We start from the raw sequence: 20496 nt of genomic DNA on the forward strand, positions 1-20496 counted from the left end.
ATTTTACTGCACAATGGCAAGCAATAAATATTAAAACAATAGGGATTACAAAAATCTCAGTTCAAGAACACCAGAAGTGGTACAAAGCTCCTGATGCCTGCCCATCCTGAACTAGAAACATTACCCTTCAAGACTGCAAATGTGCATTTCACCTCTCAGTACATCTGCATCCAACATATTGAGACAAGCTGTTTGTGTGTGATAGTGCTATGAAATGAACTGGAAAAAGTCTTACTGCCAAATTTACCGACACTAGCAAGCTGTTAATGTCAACTTCACTCCAAAACAGTGCAAGTAACTGCCTGCAAATTTTAGACCTGCTTATCTTTGTAACAGGCTGTCTGTAGATGAGGCTTACCTGACACAGACTACCTCCATAAGAGCATTCCACTATAAAATTAATTTTTTAAATTACATTATATAAATTGCCAAACAATACACTTTGTTTGCCCCAACACACTATATAACAACTCCCTACTTGCAGGAACTACTGTTTTCTGCTTATACTTTTTAATTAGAGTTACAAAATGTTTACAGTAGAAGGAACAATTGCCCCGATTTCTTTTCAAAGAGCTTCTAGATGTGCTGCAACATGCCTGTGTATCTGATTGACACCACCTTGCACTACACAGAAGTGGTGATACAACCCTGGTACTTCTCTTGCACTTTTTCCCAGGTTCCTAATATTTATACCTCACATCTCATCTGTAAGAATAATGCATGTGTAAAACCTATCTGCTTCCATGTGATCCCATATAACTCTCTGCTTTCAAAGTTGTAGAAAGAGGAAGAATACTGATCTTGAAATGCAATTATTTGGTTGAAATAATCAATTTTAAATTACGTACTGTAACACGTAAAAAGTGTGAAGTTTTACACCACTTGGAAGCAGTAAGGGGCAAAGGATAGATTATAGATATGAACTGGGTCTTATGTTTCTCTTCTTTAAATGTGTGAGTTTGGAAAGTTTATCTGAGCTTGTTTAGAAAAATATAGGTATGATTTTTCTAAACAATTTGAAGTTGCTGACCTTTTAAAAAATTCATTAAATTATTGATGGAATAGGAGTAAATGCCTCAAGTGGGCGAAGCTGGAGTGTGCCAATTCCTCCTCCCAAGAACAGATACAAAGAAGCCTTTCTCAACATGGCTCAGCTCCATGGAGTTAAGTAGTCCCCAGGGAAGAGGGAAGTCTGTTCTTCAGGAATGAGTAAATATGCACAATCTCATACCGACACTGTCTAGCCCTCACAACATCCTGCAAGGCATCAACATTTCTATCTCGTGTAAAGACAATGCAACCTACCTATGGCCACATAGTGAGCTAGCAGCTATTTTCAGGGAAGTAGCTGTTTTTTCCATGCATGTATTTACTTACACACACAGCAGCCACCCATCAAGCTCACACCCCAGTGTAAAAGTGGCCTGTGACAAATGGACACATGGAGTGACTGGGACCCACCTGAGCCACCCGGACTGGAAATGTGTGAGCCAAAGTGATTGCAGCATGCTGCAGCCAGTTCCTGCACTCTAAAAACTGAGCTATTTCACATGACTGCTTCAGGACAGGTGATTCACATCTTAAAGACATTTATTTCTCTGCACTGCCTCTAAACAGAGTTTATGCAGGCTCCAATCTTGTAGATTAACAGACTACACAGACACTGCCCTACACATCAAATTTAACCAAGGCGAAGGAGATGAAGGCAGACTAAGTATGAAATATCAATTCGTAGTATCAATAAGAGCTGCAATTAGAGATTTGTGCATAGTCTCTGTGTAAAACAACAGCATTTAATACAAGAAATTGTGCTACAACAGTGTCTTAAATCATCCACAAGAAGCTGACAGTTACACAGAACAGCCCATGTAAGTATCCCAAACTGGGTTTTAATTCTCAGTATAGAACATGAAACAAAACCAAGGGTAAGGGCTTTGGAGATAGCAGCACAGACATCTAGAAACAACAGGTCTCACACACTCTGACATTAAATCTCCTAGTGGCAAACACTCTCTGTGGCTAAACCCTGACAAGTGCAAGCCTCTTCAATGAAAAAATCAACATCTTTATTCTCCTTGTTCATGCAAATGTGACCTTTGTGTTCTTCCTCACAGACACCCTGGTACACACCCTGACCTCAGCATGAGTATCTGAGTTCAACAGATTCTCTCCATGCACACCTGAAGCCTCAACACAGCCTTGCTGTGCTCAGAGTCCAGGCACATACTCCATCACGTGAGCAGGGCGGCTGCCTGACTCAGCTGTCATCCCAGCTGATTCACCAATCCATGTACTGCTCCTTCCAGCTGCAGAGACACCTTTAACCAGCAGTGCGTAGAAAAGACCATGAGATATGACAGTACTTGATTACCATAAATGATGTCAAAGCTTGCTCTATTACATTTTTTAGCTTGTGAATGCTAAAAAAACATCATTTCTTGTGCGAAAAATTATTGCCAAACAACAAAAAAATCATGCTCAGATCTTTTGTAATTTCTTTTGGCCCCAAAAATAGGTATCTGAATCACCAACCCCATTCACCAGTGAATGGACTGCTCTCAAAGAGTTTTAACATTTGTAAGCCCTAAGCCATAAAGGCAAAGACACTTCAGAATGCACATGCATTGCTCATGAATAAAAACAGGGTTCAGCAGAACTGCAGAAAACAAAACTCTAAAGTTACTGGTTTACATCATTGTGGTTTTCTTTTGCTAGAAAGGAATCCATCAGATCCTTACACTCATGCAATTTATCAGCAACTGAAGAGCAGCCCCTTCACTTGGGAGCCTCATTCCCCAGACTGCCAGACAGCTGAAATCTCAACATTTGCCCCTGAGAGGAAGCAAGCTACCTACAGCAACTGATGTCAGTTCACTTTAAAATGAAACTTCATGCTCATCCCAAACTATTATAGTGGGCTTCTGAATGACTGAGTATTTCCATGTACCCCCAACCACAGAGAAATGCTACCCATGCAGAGGTTCTCTGTCACAGGAAAGCATTTCAGAGGGCTACTCCAAACTCATTCTGGAAACTTTGGGGGTTTTTGAGGACAAAACCTAAAATCTTTATTGATAGAACAGCAACTAAACTCTACTTCAAAACAATCTTTGTGTTTGAAAGAGACAATAAAAGAAATATCAAAATAAATACAAAGCTATAAAAGTTCCATTTCTGAACAAAAACTAAGCCAACTTAAGTAATTCCTCAAAATGTCAGTAACCTGACTCTCAGGATACACACTCAACTCCTTAATTATGGACTCTGTTCCTGTAACTGAAATCCAATGAAATTCAATCCTGTGGTTATCCAGAAGATAAACCACTGCAAGACCAAATGTAGTCTCTTACTTCTTTACCCCTTTTTCTCCTCAGCTTTCCATATCAATTATCTTTTAGTTCAAAATATTTATCCAGAACAGGAAGGATCATTGTCATCATAGAGCCTGCCATTATCCATAGGTAAAGAAAAATGATTCATGGGGATCTCCAATGCCACCAGAAAAATTCAAAGATTTTCTACTCCTGAAAACCCAAGACCCATCACATCAGCTTCAACACACAAGTCCAAAAAGTCATGTTCTGAATTCAGACACACTACAGTGAACATTCTCAATAGCAGGAGAATCCCTCAGCTGGGCATTTCCCTTGAAATGCACTGGCTTCAGCTTCATTTGAGGTCCTTCAAAGGCCAGCAGAGCCAACCCTGGGAATCTCTTTGACAGGTGATCAGGAGGGGCACTCATGGCAACTTTGGGAAGGGTAATGACACAGGATAACACAGCAGTTCCCTCTGTCCCTGGATGTCACAATCACCCATGAAGCAATTCCCTCCACAAGTACTACTGCAGTGACCCAAGCAAGTGACACTGGTGACATTGACCACATCCAAAGAGCGGGCTTACAGACATGAAGTGCCCAACACAAATACACCCTTTTGCCTTCTCTCCTTCCCACCCCCATTCCCTGCTGTAATCCCCAGTGATTCAGTCATAGCAAAGCACCAGCCTTGATCAGAGCTGGGAACTGCAGGGGTCACTCTTGGGAACAAGGCCACCCCTGCTCACGATGGGAGCTGCACTGCACAGATTTCATTACACCACATATATCCAACTGCAGGGCTGCTACCTGAAGAAACTGCAAGTCACAAAGTGCTAAATGGGTATCATTAAGATTTTAGCTCCAGAATTTTACAAGTAGCTGTACTGGCAAATCCCTTTGCCTGGACACAGTTCTACTGATTTCAGAGTACTTCTACCCAGTTTCTAACCAAACCTGATCCCACAACACACCATAACAAAATAACCATTACCCTGAGCAGCCTGGTACCATATATGCTCATTCCAAGATTCAAAAATATACTTGCTAAGCATGGCATTCTCACAGAGTACATCCAAAGAAGGGTTGAGACCATTTACTTTTTCAGACCCTCTACCTTCCAGATTTAATAGGTAAATAGCAAATTCCAGACACACAGCAGACTATTTTCTCCACTGATTCATACAGCACAAACTAGAAGATGCTGACAAAGTTTTTATGCTTTGTAGATGAGATAGTCTAAAACATGAATAAGCTTTTTAATAAGAGCAGAAAAGCAGATAAGGTATTTCAGTGGCCAGTAGAGCTGGGATGACTCCTATTTATTCTTTTGTACAAATACAGCTGAATGTTAGCAACCATGCCCATGCATTGTGCAAGTGAAATAAAAAGGAGGTACCATAAAAAAAAGAGATTGAACAGTTTGCCCTGGACTGATAAAGCAGCAAGTAAATGTCACAATTGCATGGGAGCATGCTTGGTTTGTGAAAGCACAGTGCCCACTGCTACAATCAATTCCAGATGAGGGGGGAGAAAACAGTAAAAAAGAGAGGATGGAGAAAAAAAAGAAGAGAATATTTCACTTTCTGCCTGTAAACACAAGATTCAAAAAGGAAGTGTCCTTCAGGGTTTCTGATCCTCAGGATATCCTAGTTTCTCCTAGGAAAGAAGTTTAGTTGACTCAGATCACAGTCATGTTTGAGCAATCTGTAAATCAATGAACATACCTGATTCTATAGGCTTTGTACTTCAGTGAAAAGTATATAGATATATAGTACAATAGACAATTATCAATTTCCATTTTTAACTAAATTATCTCCTCTATTTCACATTGTTCCGTTCAGGGTGGGGTTTTTTCTAATATTGATTCTATATCCAGCTTGCTTGGTAATAAGCTCATCCAATGCATTTTCTGTCTGTTGTTGATGAAATGCTGACTATACACCCTCTTAACATTAAGTAAAAGTGTTTACATGAAAAAAGTATCACTAGCTCTTAAATAAATATTTTAAAGTTATTTAATGGTGTACAAATTCAATATAAATGCAACTTGGGATATAACAGAAACAGAAATAGCCTTTTAAGTCATTATCAGAACAATCTTCATTTGGAAACATATCTCACTTACAAAGTACAGGGCAAACAAAAAAAAAATCAACATCTGAATTTGCAGAGCCCTACCACCATACATCCATTCATCACCACTCACTGCAATTCAATTGCTTTCAATAAAACTCAACTTTTGTTAAAAGTCCTGACTCAGTAGCATTTGCAGGACTCCCATGACAGTATTGCTGGTAGCTTAAAAATCTGTCCATGTGAATCCTCCTCACAGGGCGAGCTCAGGCGTATGAAGAGAGCACAGGAGAGAGTCCGGAGTGAAAGCACACTGCTGTGACCATTCCTGCACAGCCACCACCCCTTCTGATGTGACCATTCCTGCACAGCAGCCACCCCTTCTGTTTGCTGCTGCATGCCTTAAGGAACAACTCGTCTAATCAGTTAATCAGCAAGATTAATAGGACAGCACAGAACTCTTTGATTACTGTTCTGGTATAGGGAATAGCCTGAGTTTAAAACAGCTAAAAAAGCAGCCCCAAGAAAACCTGAAAGATAGCTAGTGGGCAGCCTAAAAATAAAATAAAACAAATACAGTACTAGTTTCCAAAGTATTATTATTTCTTTCCATAGCATCACTATATAACTCAGAAATGCAGGAGGACGAGGAAACCTTCTAAACTAGAATCTTTGATGTACATGCAGCACATTCAAAAAAAGGGGGACACTGCTGTGCAAAAATAATTTGCAAGAATGAGAAACAACACCAGAAGAAAACAACAGAGGCTAGAATGTAGTAGAACAGAATGAACTTTTCTGAAAAAGCCAGGAACAGAGATGCCATTGACCAGGTCAGGAATAGCTGTTTCCAAAGGCAGCAAAGGAAGCAAAGCATCAGCACTGTTACCCTCAGGACTGTTAAATCTAAATACAAGCAGCTTTTCTTTTCTCAGGGGCTTTCTACTGGAGAAAGCTGTCTAAAATAAGAGGGATATGTCAAAATAACAAGAAACGCAAAATAATTCATGTAAATCGTTAAGAAATACATTCTACAAGATTTCATGGAAATCTCTCAGGCTCTCCATGCCTAGTAACAGCATTTTTATCAAAGCTGTACAGAGACACTTGAAAGTACAGATTCTAGAGGAAAAATATGAAAAACAGTTATAATGTCATGTAAAATTATTTCATAAATTCCCCCAGCTGCATAGTCCACCAGCCACATTTTTGCAGAATGCTGGAGACAACACAATGACTATTATAGCTGTTAATAAAACCCAAAGGCTTCAACAAAATCAGTATTAATAAATGGCAGTTATGCTGTAGCATGTTTTTAAAATACAAAAGCTAAACCATTTGCTAAATTCAAACCAATCATTCTGAAAGAACTGGTTTAGGGTGGAATTATGATTTGCAAAACCCCAATTTTCAGGGTTTATTATTATTTAATTTGTACTACAGCAAGCACTCCCGTTTACTGCTTCAATCCCTACTGCAGCCCTGTATGCTTCTTTACTCATAATATAGAGATCCACCCTAATATGACATTATAATTATAATACAGACATCCTAATATGATACTTACACCTAACAAGGGGAAAACATGCTTTTTTCAGCACTGTATGCAGAAGGGATTAAAAAATTTTGGTAGACTGAGTTCCTTTTAAATCAGCATCTGTAGCACAGTAGTCTGCAAGCTTAGTTGAGACCAAGGCAATTAACCCCATCAATCTAAAAAAAAAAAAAAGCATAACCATGAAGACAGCTCTTTCCTACCCACAGCTGAACACTATTAGAGCACTTACAACTACCCAGATTTCTTGGCCATGTCCACCTTTATTTACAACACTTCTGTATTAAGAGAGTATTACAGAACTTTAATGAGGAAAAAAATTGAAATGCTGATTTAAATTCTACTATTATGAATTAATATTCTCCCTTCTCCAATTTCCTCAAAGCAAATACATCACTGACAGATCTCGTCTGGCTTCAGTGTGTCACTTAAACAAAAAAATCACTACTCATAAGTCCCTTTAGATAGCTATAATGAATTCAAATATAAGATTTTCCTTTATTTACATTCTAAGTTACAAACATTTAAACAACATTGGTATCAACATCCCACATTGTCAAGGATGGATACAATATGAAAGTTTCAACCCAAGTAGAAAAAAATTAATTAAGAAACAGACATTATTACGTAGTTTAACATGATGGACTCCACACTTTTCTAAATCTAATAGACTTTCTTTTCAACAGCCAATTACCACAAGCTACTCTCTTTTCAGGTTGGAAAACTTGGTGTGTCTTTTCATACACTGTCTGAGCTACAGGATAGGAGAAGGACTAAGTACAGCAATATTTTACCACATCTTTACTAGGGAGGAAAGACAGCCTTGCAATGAAGGAGTCAGCAGGTCAGCACTTTATCTCCAGCTTGGTTCAGAACTGTTTGTGAGGTCCTGGATCAGCCAATGACCTCCTGTGCCTTCTTTCTCTATGCACCCTGTGGGGATAAATCCAAACTTGCCCATCTCACTATGACATTTGCTTGCCAATTTTGTTTTCGAAGGGAAAGGTGGCAAAGCAAATAAGAAAACTGCCCTGCTAAGAGGAGTGGGTGCTGAAGAGCCATCTCCTTGCAGATAATTTGGGTGCTGCATGCTGTTACCACTGATGGGTGCATCACAGCTTTGCTGCAGCACAAGCAACCAGTACAGCAAAGTACATTTCTCTTTCCTAAGGTCAAAGAAGGATGCAGAGAAAACCACAGAAGGCCTTAATGCCAGTGCTCACTTGCTGCAATTAACATTGTGCTGTTGTGAAATGTGTGTGTTAATGAGGTCCTTGCAGAGAATGAGCCACAGGAATACACAATGTTGCTCCCAGGTGAGCAATCCCATACTCCATCATCTGTGTTTGGAATAAACCGACACAGCTTCCCAGTTAATGCAGGTCTGTCTTGGTAAGCAGAGATAAAAAAGGAGCCCACTCCTACTCTGTGCCTCTCTTTCACACCTGAAGAAGCAAGGCATTGATACACACATTTCCCTTCTCAGATCACAGCATCAGGAAAGCAAAACTAACCAGATATTTCCTGTATCTTCACCACAAGATTCAGCCAATGTTTCTGAAAGGAACCAAAAGACACTGTAACAGTTCCTTAATCTGAACCACAGCACTTTTAGTCTCTCCTGTTCACTTCTACAGATATCTCTTTCTATAACTCAGGCTCCTGTGCAGGAGGAAACTTGCTAAAATGGAGTAAGCAATAGTTTTCACAAAAAAGTACGAGTCATTTTTTACTGAATATTACTGAAGCCACATTAAACTTCTTTGAAGATGCTCTGACTTCTGAATTAGAGCCGAGTTAGTGAATCTTTTAACTGTGTAGGGACACAAAATGCCCAGTCTTTCCTAACAACTTGCACAACCTGTATGCATAACCCTACCTCCATGTTAAAAATTAGGCAGTTTGAAGTAGCTCATCCTATAATGAAAGCAAGTGCTAGTGAGGAACATACCATGGCAGCCCAACTACATGGCAAATAAGAACCTCTGCTTGCCTTGCAGTAACAGAGCTGGTGCCTGCAAGGGGACACATCAAGTGCAACCCAGCACCAGTGAGCCTGGATACAGATGGGGAAATTCAACACCCTGGCAATGACCAGGGCAACAGTGTAAGTGGTGAACAAAGGGGAAAGTTTTATTTGTGGAGCTCTATACCAAGCATAACACGCATTAAAACCCATGCTTTAAAAAAAAAAAAAAACCTCAAAGTGGCAGAATTTATTAAATTTATTAGTTCACTTTATCCTTTTGCATATTTGCTTTACCTTTTTTTTTTTAATTACTCTATTATTTTGTTTCTCCCTTGTCCATTTAACAACATGCCCAAACCAGTAGCGCCTATCAAAGCTAAAAGCCTTGTCCTGCTGCTAGTTTATCACCAACATATGTTAGGAGCACTTAAATTGCAAGGCTGCAATCTGCTCTCTGAAGGAGGCTGGTAGCAGGTGTGACAGTCTGATCAGCAGAATGAACTATATATAAAGATGCAAGCAGTGGGGGGGAGGACTCCACAGCTTTGCTTTCACATATCATGCTGTATTTGTAGTCCTACTTATGCAGAAAGAGGGAGAGGGGAGCCACAAAGTTAAAACAGACAGACCTTGGCATCTTTGAACTCAGTGTTTGATCTCACAGCCCCTCTCTCTCGACAAAGCAGGCTGTCTCTAATTTGTTGTTCACACTAAGAAATGCACAATTTTGTGTTCTTTGCAACTGCAAAGAACCAACGATTTCACGCTGATGTCTCTGTTGTCTCTGTTGTTCATGCTAAGAAATGCACAATTTTGTGTTCTTTGCAACTGCAAAGAACCAACCCTCTTATTTATTGCATCTAGGCAGTGTACAACCCAAAGCCATGTGGTCTTCCTCAAAGGCTGGCTTCCCTGGCAGCCCATCAGGTGAAAGGCAGGCTGCAAAGGACTGTTGATTATAAAGTGAGTCCAGATCTCTGCTTCCTATCTCAGATTCTACCTTACACTGAAGAGTAACACAAAACACAAAGTGAATTATCACACTCCACACTTAAGCTCAGAAGGAGCAGCACACTTTTTGAAAAAAGGGACAGGAAAATTCTGAATGATAAACAGCATGTTTCTAAAACACTAATTAATTACAGAAAAACTTTTTTTTATTTATATCAGTATCACACACGACTTTAATCCCCAAGAGTGATCAAGAAAAAAATGTGGACTCATTGTGTCTTAATTCTCTCTATTCACCATGGCTCTGGCATCCACCAGCCTTTGGAAACAAAGTCTTTCAGAAAGCAACAAAACACTGGCTCACTGAATCAGAAGCAGCTTGTGACGGCTGCTAGAGTTAAAGCAGTCTTTACACACTGTCTAATCACAGACATAATACATGGTCTTATAAAGGGTGACACGGACCACCCATAAAATCTGCACCTTCTCTGATGCCCAGAGAAGCTGCAGGCGCCCATTCCTGGAAATGTTCAAGGCCAGGTTGGATCAGGCTTTGAATAACCTGGTCTAATGGAAGCTGTCCTTGCCTACGACAAGGGGATTGGAAGCAGGTGATCTTTAAGGTCCCTTCCAACCCAAACCACTCTATGAAAACAAGACATACATCTTACAGAATTAGTTATTATGATTTAAAGACTGCAAATAGTTTAATAACTTTCACATAAAGCAAATTTTAAAGGCCTTTTTATTTTGCTCTGGTATGAGACCAAGGAAGTGCTGAACTATCAAATTGAGGCAATTTAGAATAAAATAGACCATTTCATACTAACTGGACTCAAATACAGTGGATAACTATGGTAAATATTGGGACTTTTTTTTTTTAATTGAGAAGAGTAATATGCATGCATAAGCATTTACAGGTCTACCTTGACAGCATTTTTAGAAAGGGAACAACTATGTGGATCTATCTGATCACCCTGAACAGCCCACATGACAACACCAGAGCTTTGCTCAACTCTTTCCTCAACCATTTAGCTCCCACAGATCACTGGCCACCAGGAAAATACAGCACAAAAAGCAGATTTAGTCAAGTCTGAAATACACAACTGTAAAAAAATATTTTGGAAGTAGATTTAGGATAGAGTTCCCTTTAGGAGATTGTTTAGATTTTTCCTGATGCTAAAAGGTAAACAGCAGTACATTCAAGCTAATTACTTCATATTCAAATATCACAAGAATATTTAACTCAGCACAAATTAGCTTTTTGTACAAGCTAGCTCCCCTTCACTGCTGCTTCCATTCCTCAGCTAGGCAATTCCACCAGCAAAAGAAACTTCATACCTCCACAGAGACACAGTAAGGACCAGGAGCCCTTTCAGCTAAGCATTTCATAAATACCATAAGATACAATACAGGATGTTCATTACTGTGGCTTCCAATTTAGCAAAGGCTTCAAGCTAACAACAGCTGCCAAAGCAACAAAAGGGTCATAAGGAATTCACTTCAAACAGCTATACTAATAAAGGAGAGACTTATAAGACACTGATTACAGTAACACTTCACACACATTAACATCATTGTGTTCCTGAGTGATCACTGGGTACAGGGTGAAGAGACTACTCCATTGCCTAACATAACCATAAGTTAAATATGCTGTTTTACATACAGAGCATAACATTTTCTTTCAGATCAGGTTAGTTAAGTCCAGAAAATACAGAAGGTTTTCTCTTTGAATGGAAGCTCTTAAACATACAAATATTTTGCATACAGTTATAGTCATTTAAAATTGCATTAATTGGCCTTTTTACACAGAGAGCCTATGCTAACACAGTATTCTGAATTTAAAAGCACTACTTTATTTCAGCCAGTCCACTTTTTCTTGGTATTTCTTTGTTCAAACTTCAAATTTTACAGAATTATTACAGATAGTATTTATGTTATTTTTCATTTGTAGAAAAACTAGAAAGAGCAACTAAAGCTGCTGTTAAAAAACTCAATGAGAGCAAAAACCATCAAACCTATCTTCTCAAATCAGTATTATTAATGACATTAAAAAAATGTTCAGTAGATGATTTGGCAACAATGCTCTGAACTTGCACCATGTCCAGAGGACAGGACTCAGTTTGACTGAGTGAGGGTGCAGAAGTCTCTTGTGCTGGATCTTTTCCTTTCCCCCATCTGCAGGCACCTCATTCCTGCAATGCCGCAGAGAAGCAGCAGCTATGGCAGCATTCAGGGTTTAACCCAGGGCACAGCCTCACCCTGATGCAAACCTGACCTGCTGCCTCGCTGAGCCCTCACACACACACACCTCACAGGAGCCCTGCAAAGCTGGCTACCCCACTGCAGGAAAGCCACAGCCATTGCTGGGCTACCGCCCCTCATCTCCCTGCAAAAGCAGCAGCATTTCTTCTCTTACCCAGCACTCATCTCTAGAATAAAAACCAGAAACACCCAGCAGAATAATTGAGGTGTATAGAGATGACTACTCTCCTGCTATTGTAATACTCTCCAAATTACTATAATTGCACAATACTTTTCAACTTTTAGCAAAGCCTAACACTTCAGGCTAGCAGTCTTCCAGCAGCCTGCTCCTGCCAGAGCCAAATTCAAGGTGAGTAAAACCCCTTCCCTCCTCAGGCTGCACACAGTGCTGAGGCCAGAGCTCATTCACCAGGAATGGATGGCCACCACAGCCTGGCCACCACAGCCCTGCTGCCTAAATTCTTCTTCTTTTAGTACCTGGTAGCTGGCTGCATTCCTGGTGCTCACAGCTGCAGGCATAGAGCCTTCACAAGAAGGCAGAGGGGCAAACTGACAGCACAAACAAACACACACTTAAAACAACACAAATAACATTTGGTCCAACAGGTTCTTGGAGAGGTCGAATTAAATCAAGCTTTGTTATTTCACTTAGCAGCTTATTAAAGAAGCAAAAGGTTCTGAAGCTTCCAATTTATTAGGGTTTTTCAACTGTCATTGAAGTTGTTATAGCAACAAAACTTTCAGCTATGTGGTCTCAGAGACACTCCAGCAACCCCAGAAGTAATTTTTCCAATATTTACTGAATTCAGCTCCTTCCTGTTCCGGTCCTTAAGAACTTGGAACAAAGTTGTTCATTATATGCACAAAGATGTGCATTGCTGCAAGGTTCTCACAAGTAAGATATTGCTTCTGACATTTAACAGAGGAGAAAAAAACATTATGTGGCCTTTGCCTAGGGGGAAGATAGAGTAACTCAACAACTTTGAAAGCACATGCAAAAAAGATGGAGTAAGGTGAAACTACTTTTCCATTTACTAAGTGTGGCTACATTTCTTCAAACAAATGAAAACACCTAAGTGGGTGCACACACAAACATACAGGCACTCCCAAAAATTCTATCTCCATTTAAAATACTTTATACCCACGTAACTTTTTGTTTTTTCTAGTAATACACATCAACACCAGAAACATTTAAAATTGCTATTCTGAGTCTGTAAAGACATGCACACCCAGAGAAAAAAAAATCCTATAAATGTTGCCACTTAAAAAGAAAACTGTTAATGATATACCAGCTTGCTCCTCCTGCAACAAATTCGTAATTTCACTGCATCAGCAGCAGGCTGAGTATGAGCAAATGTGCAGAGTATGGCCAAAAATGTGACAGTGCTTTTCCAAAACAGAGTCTATTTTCCCTACCAAATCAGGGATACGCCACTTTCACTAAGCTTATTGCCCAGAAATAAAAGCTTCCTATAATAAATTCCACAGGTTGATTTTAAAAGAAAGCCTTTGGGTGACATCTGTTGCACCACCGAGGTCAATTTTTCATCCTCTTGCTAAATGGACTGTTTGCCTCCAGGGCACCAAGTTAACCCATTTCTTCCCATCTTTGGCATTTTCTGTTTGTCTGTACTTCATGTACTGCATTAGCATCTTGCTTCCATGCAAACTCCCATTTCCCACTCACTTGAAAAAAAAGAACGGGAGTCATATCTCTCTATCTATCCTTCAAAAACATTTCCTTTCACCAAACTCCAAGGACATCCCATCCTTCTTTCCACCCCCACAGAAGATCATCCTTCTCCCCACAGTCATTTCCCCTCTGCCAGCCCTAATTCTGTCACAGAAGTCCTGAGAAGCTGGAGGCGCAACGATCGAGGAGGCAACACCAGCCAAGTTCTCCAGCACCAAAACATGGTTTCTGCCAGGAACACAGCAGCACCCCAGGGCTCAGCTCCAGCAGATGTCCATCTCTGCTCCTGGGCAGCAAGGATCATCCCCTTGCACAGAAACTCTCTTGGTCTTCACTCCCCCTCTCCTGAACCAGAGACCCCAACCTTGAGATGTAGAGTGTGGGATGCAGTCCAAGAGTTTTAGTAGGAAAGCAAGAATGCATTTCTCCTTTTGTTTGGGACTAAATAAGTGATTAATGTGCATCACTTTCCACGGGGAACTGAAGCAGAAAATAAGTTACCAAAAAGTTACCTAATTTAAAAAAAAAAAAAAAAGAACAAAAGTAAATACTGCAACAAAATACTTACTAAAATTATTCCAAGTTTAACAAATACCTGGGACCAACTTGAGAAAATAACTAAGGACACCCATAGGAAAAAAAAAACTTAACACTGCTGAGGTACTGTAGGAAGTAAAACTAACGTGATTCTCTCAAAAAAACAAAAAGGACTTAATATTTGCTGTTAATTTAAAATTATTTTCCCCAATTTAAAATTTGACTCATTTCTCTTTCACTAGTAATATTAGTCATTTTGACAAGTATTATGTATGTCTATGCTGCTGTTTTCTTTTTTACTTTCTTGGTTTTTTAAACAGCCCCACTGGATTATGTAACTTAGCTCAAAGGCAGTTTGGTTTTTGGTGGTTTTTATCCATTTTCCAGTACCAGACTTGCTGAGCATTACATCAAAATGACCTCAAAGAAACAAATTAGATCAAGGGAAGGGGAGGGGAAAAGAGAAAACAGGCAATTTATGGCAATTTCATTAGTAGAGGTCAAAAGAGTTTCCTTTACCATTTCAAAAAATATCAAATTCTCTTGTATTTAACATTACAATGAATTAAATATTACCAGTCAGCAACAGATTAATCTCTTTGGAATTGAAGCATAATCTGAGCATTCTTACAGTAATAAACTAATAAAGCACAGATGCCCTAAAGTATCTTCCAGAATTTTTTAATACTTTTTGCTTCACTTTTTATTTTCTTACTACTCAGAAAATATTTCTGAGTGAGAACATCTGTGCTATATTCCGGATTGATGTTAGAAGAATTCCACTTTATTTTCAATATACATAAGCACTGGTTCAGCATTGTTGCATGTTTTATCCATTCAATTTATATTTGGATGAAACGGTTTGTTTTCCTTTGAAGAACCAGGAAATTGTTTTAAAGCTACATTAACCATATTCTGTATAACTAAGATCACCAGCATTTCTCCCCCATTTACTCCCTCTTATTTTACCAGATTAAATGTGCCACGACCAAAAGATGTCATAGTCTGGTACAACTGAGAAAGTGTTACTTCCAGTGGTGTTTTTGTAACACAGCTAAAACATCTGTGACTGTTATAAGTGAAGTTAAAGTGTAAAAACCTATGAGAATCAGATGGCTTTCCACTGGTGGAAGGCTATATTGCCCAGGAGAAGAAAGGCTGGCAACTCCCTAAACCCCAGACTGCCTCCAGGAACCGTTCCCCAAATGCGCTGAGCACTTTCACAGGCTCCTCCACAGTCCTCCCCTCAGAGCTACAGGAATTGCTCAGCAGCTGAATGGTGCTTTGCTCAAAGGGAAATCACTCTCCAGCCACTCTTCCACAAACACACACTTCACTTTGATCACTGTTAAGTAATAGTGAAACACTGAGAAACCACGTAATGCCAAACTGAAATTCACAGTGCATCCCATCGAGCCCATCCAGCTGGAGATAGGTGCTGCTCACACCAGCCAGCCTCAGCAGTACCACACACATCCTTCACTGAAAGCACCTCCAAAGCTGAAGGGCTTACAGGGTGTCCACGTCTCAAAATCCTCTTTTTAAAAACTACAGAATTCAGTCTTCTTCATTAGCTTTGAATAATCCCAAGTGCCTGCTTGCTCAAATCACAGGGGTACAGCCCCAGCATGGCTCTCAGGCCTTTTTAAGACAAGCCTCCTCCCTTGTTGCATGGATGGCACAGAACAAAGGCAAGAGCTGGCAGAGAGGGCATGGCAGGGCTTGTGCAGCTCCCTGCCTTTGCAAGCCACAGGTCCCCTCGGGCACAGCACTGCTGTACAGCAAAGTCCCCATGCAAGGGACCTCTGCAGTCACTGCCATGCTCGCTCCAAAAGTTCATTTCTACCTTCACCCTGCAACTCCTTTTGCCATGTGCAAGAGCCACCTGTATTTACAGATGAGCCAATGACAGGAAAACATTGATTTGGCTGAAAACACTGAGGGAATTGGAGAAAAGAGGTTTAAAGAAAGTTTTTCATAATGAGCAGAGGGAATTTATCACTATAACCTTGCATTCCCAGCACCAAACCTGCAGGATCACACAGCAGCTTTCTAAATGTGAAGCAATCATGACCCATTTCAGTATTTATCTTCCTTAAATTAGCATCTCTCCACTGCTGCTCACCAAGCCTCAGCAGAATGACATTCCTATCAGCTGGGTTTCACTGCTCTGTTGGGAGCTCGGCATCAGTGAAGAGGTCAAGAGCCAGCTGGAGAAAACTGCCCAGAGCCCCATGGAATCCTGGCTGACCTCAGGTAAATCACTGAAATACTGCCCAGCCAACACTGAATGCAGAGCCCAGACACATCATCCTGGAGTGTCAGCTAGAACTAAACTGACAGCCAACTGAGCAGCAGGGGTGACAGGGATTTTTTTGGCATTTTGGTTCTTTTTTGAGGTTGAGAGGATTCCTGTGCATTCTGGAAATTACCTGTAAGATTTCTTTCTACTTAAAAAAGGCTTGAAATTAAAAAAAAAATAAATAAAACCACACACACACAAAATGAACTTTAAATCTTTTTTATACTAAATTTAGCCATTACTGCCCTTGAGTATTGCCAAAGGGGTCACTGAACGGGCATTGTGGCAGATCCATTTAAGCCTGTGGCAAAAACCTAGTGGTCGGGCTCAAGGAGGGAATGTGCCAAAAACAACACAAAGCCCAAGTAAAATCAGCAGATTTTCATACCAACCCACCCATGTGTTAGGCTCTACAAACGATGCCCCAGTGACACAGTCATGAGGAACTGTGCAACTGTTTGCTCTACAGAACATAACTTGCATCAAAGCTGCCGTTGTGTACCTGGCAGAGAACCGGCTGTCTGAGAACTGACTTTTAAGCAAATAGTCCCCGTTAGCTGGCACTGGGGGAGATAAAATCAAAAACAGGAAAAAAAGCAAGCTTCACAGACACAATCACTCAGGCTTCAACCTTCCTCCCTCACAACTCCCTGCTGATGAATGTCAGACCTACCAGAGATGGAGCTTTAAGCTTTGGGTGGCCTAAGCCCCCAAAGAACAAATTACACAAGAATATGGTCATCTGACACCTGTTACCTTGCTTACACTGCCAACTCTCCTGGAGTTCTGGTCTCTTATCAGCAACAGCCTCTAACACTATCAAAGAGCAGATTACAATTTCTTTTCACAAATATTAGTGCAATGCAATTTTCAAATTAACAATTGAAGCATTGTTCCATGCAACATCAAAACCCCCACAAAACTTCATCTCCTACAGCATTTGGCATGGGAGAGAGAAAAGGTGTCTCAAGACTTCTATTAAAATCATTTTTATTCAGCAGGAAAACTGTTAATTTACTTATTTTAACTGGAAAATGAAGGTTATATATGACATCTAGGAACACCACTACAAACTCATGATATGCAGGGCATCAGCCTGAACTATCATGGAGACCCAACAATCCCCCTAGGGACTCAACGTGACACTGAACAACTCCAGCAAATCTACAATTTCCTATTTCATATTCTCGCTTACCATGCTCATTTACATCACATGATTTTTCTTTTAATTATATCTACCCATTGCTTATGCATACCTATTTTTATTTGCAAAAAGAAGAAGATAAAAGTTAAAATGCTTACAATATCCTCCACAAAAACCAAAGCACGAGAGATTATGCTGACCATCAAAAGTCAACAAAAAAAGTCAGAAACATCTCTGGCAACATCTAGATCAAACCAAAGTTACAAGATGCACAATTAGTTCCTTTCAATAGTTGCTTGAGACATCATTTTTATAACAATTTTCCACCTTTTAACACTGGTTCAACATTTGATAAGCATGTTTCATCTCAACTGCCCCTCTGCTTTCTCTCTTTTGGTGCAGACCATCATCTCTTGCCATCAATGTTAAACCATTCAGATGTGCCTGACCTCCCGTCTCAAATCACCCTTACCTCCTTGCAAGTTCATTACATTAATTTCTAGTTGGTTTTCTACACCAACTCCGAATCTGCACAGCCCTTGACCAGCAGGGTCTGGAAAAGGCATCTACCATTCCTCAGGCCAGCTGTCCCCTGCCCAAGCTGTGCTCCTTTAAGACTCAGGCAGAGATTGTGCCAGAGGCTGCATCACTCCATCCAGCCACACAAAAGTGCACCATTAGCGTGCCCCCATGAAAACTGGGTTTCATTTAACACGATCGATTTTGCTGACTCCACTTGCCCTGAACAAGGTGGACATTTCAAACATCTCTTATCATTTGCTTGCTCATTTCCCGCAAACACAACCTGCAGAAAGAATGCATCATGTTTCAGACACAAAGCTTCTCTTGGAATAAAAGCAAAAGAACAGAAAAATTTATACACACTACATAGACCAGCCTTTAACACAGACTGTCATATTAATAACTAATTCCACGCACAAAGACAGCATTGACAGCAGTGTTAATCCACAATAAATTTTTGGAGACTTATGAATCCTGATCAAAGACATAGTACCCAGAACTAATTGCAGTTATCTGCAGTTGTGTTATCTGTATGTTTTGAACTCCTAAAATTTTACAGAGAGGAGAACTGTACTATTATGTGGATTGTTCTCCATAAGTACTTTTTCCATTCTCGACATGTCTCTTCAACCTAAATAATACCAAGCCAGAACACTGAGGTCAAATTCTGAAGTTATTCACTCCTGGCACTCTGCAAGCATGGTTTTGGGCTGCCTCACTATGACTGCACAGGGACATTGTAAGTGTACTGTGCAGATCACTTACTGCTAATCACAACTGGGAAACCGTGACAAAGCAGGGGGAAATCTGGGAAGGGCTGACAGCTCAGTTCTCAAGGAGCTCTCCTGAAAGAACTGCTGCATATAGTAGGCACACGCATTCTTGCGGGATGAGAAATGCTGCTTTTCCTGCAAGTATGAAAACCATAAACTTCATTCAAATATTTTGAATTATCTTCCACCAGATATGCTTCTTTCCATACGAGCATAGTGGTGGTGAAGTAGATTTCAATGTCAGCTTGAAACCAGCTGCCAGACTAAGTTTATATGGGCACATAAACTTTGATCCTCTCAACCAGAAATTACTTTGTCCCCTTTCTTGTCTCCTTATGAACTGAAGATTTGCTCATCTGCTACACTAGCACAGAAAGGAACCATCTAACTGCTACAAAAATACAGTCATCTGTGGAATTCCAGCATCCAAACCATACAATTATGTTACTGTACTGCAAGCACAGCAAACAGCACTATACACCTACTTACAAAACTTACTTACTGTAAGATCTGGTTCCCTCCCACCTAAACATCACCACAGAAAATCTTCAGCAAATTTAAGTTAGAAGTAAGGTTTGACAGTGACCATATAAAACACTCAGAGAAAGACCATGGACACTGCCACTGTTTTCAACCACAGAACTTCCATCTAATAGAAACAATTTCAATAATTGCAGCTACCTCAAGTCCATACAGTGGCATTTAGCATAACCACCATATAAATACTAATAAATAAAACCACCTTGTCATTTTAACCCAGGATGTAGAGCTTTTGATACCAGGGACCTGTCAAAGTCTGGCTGCCCCTCTGCAAATTCTCTCTTTAATAACTTCATGGCCATATTCAGAGTTACTTTTTTTCCCCTCCCATGCTCCCACAGGTGGGCCATTTTTGTTCTGAAATGAAATTTGCAATGATGTAACTTTTTCCTAGTGACTGTCGTGTTTCTCCCCTGTGCTTACAACTTCAATCCCTCCCAGGTTTAACATTATGTTGCAGAATGCAACTGCCACCCCTTAATGCAACTTAGAAGCCAGGATGCAGCCCATTGCCACTGGAGTTACACTAGCCAGTTTTGGAACAAAACACAGCAAAATAATTACTTTTATTAATGCTGTAACACTGATGAACAAATGCTGCAAACACTTCTCATCTGAACGGCCCAATGAAGCATTCAGTGTTCCACAAACAGTCTCACTTTACTGTTCACTGCTTTACCTTAACCAGAGAGGTACTTTCAGCCCCAGTCTCCTATATACAAGCAGAATGCCATATGCATTAACTGCTGTATATAAATGACAGCTGGTATGCAGCCACAGCCATATCCTAGAAAACCATTTTGCTCTTTTTCCAGACAGAATCAGAATATGTTTGCTGTCTTCAAAACCATG

At 40.2% G+C, this 20496-nt stretch overlaps 1 protein-coding gene across 19 annotated transcripts in view; it reads right to left on the reverse strand.

The window, feature by feature from the left end:
- Window positions 1-20496, reverse strand: part of PARD3 (par-3 family cell polarity regulator) — a 445202-nt gene that overhangs the window by 423733 nt on the left and 973 nt on the right. The window lies entirely within an intron of this gene.

The sequence above is a fragment of the Passer montanus genome, unplaced genomic scaffold (assembly GCF_014805655.1).
Source record: "Passer montanus isolate IOZ18808 unplaced genomic scaffold, ASM1480565v1 scaffold10, whole genome shotgun sequence".
Lineage (NCBI taxonomy): Eukaryota > Metazoa > Chordata > Aves > Passeriformes > Passeridae > Passer > Passer montanus.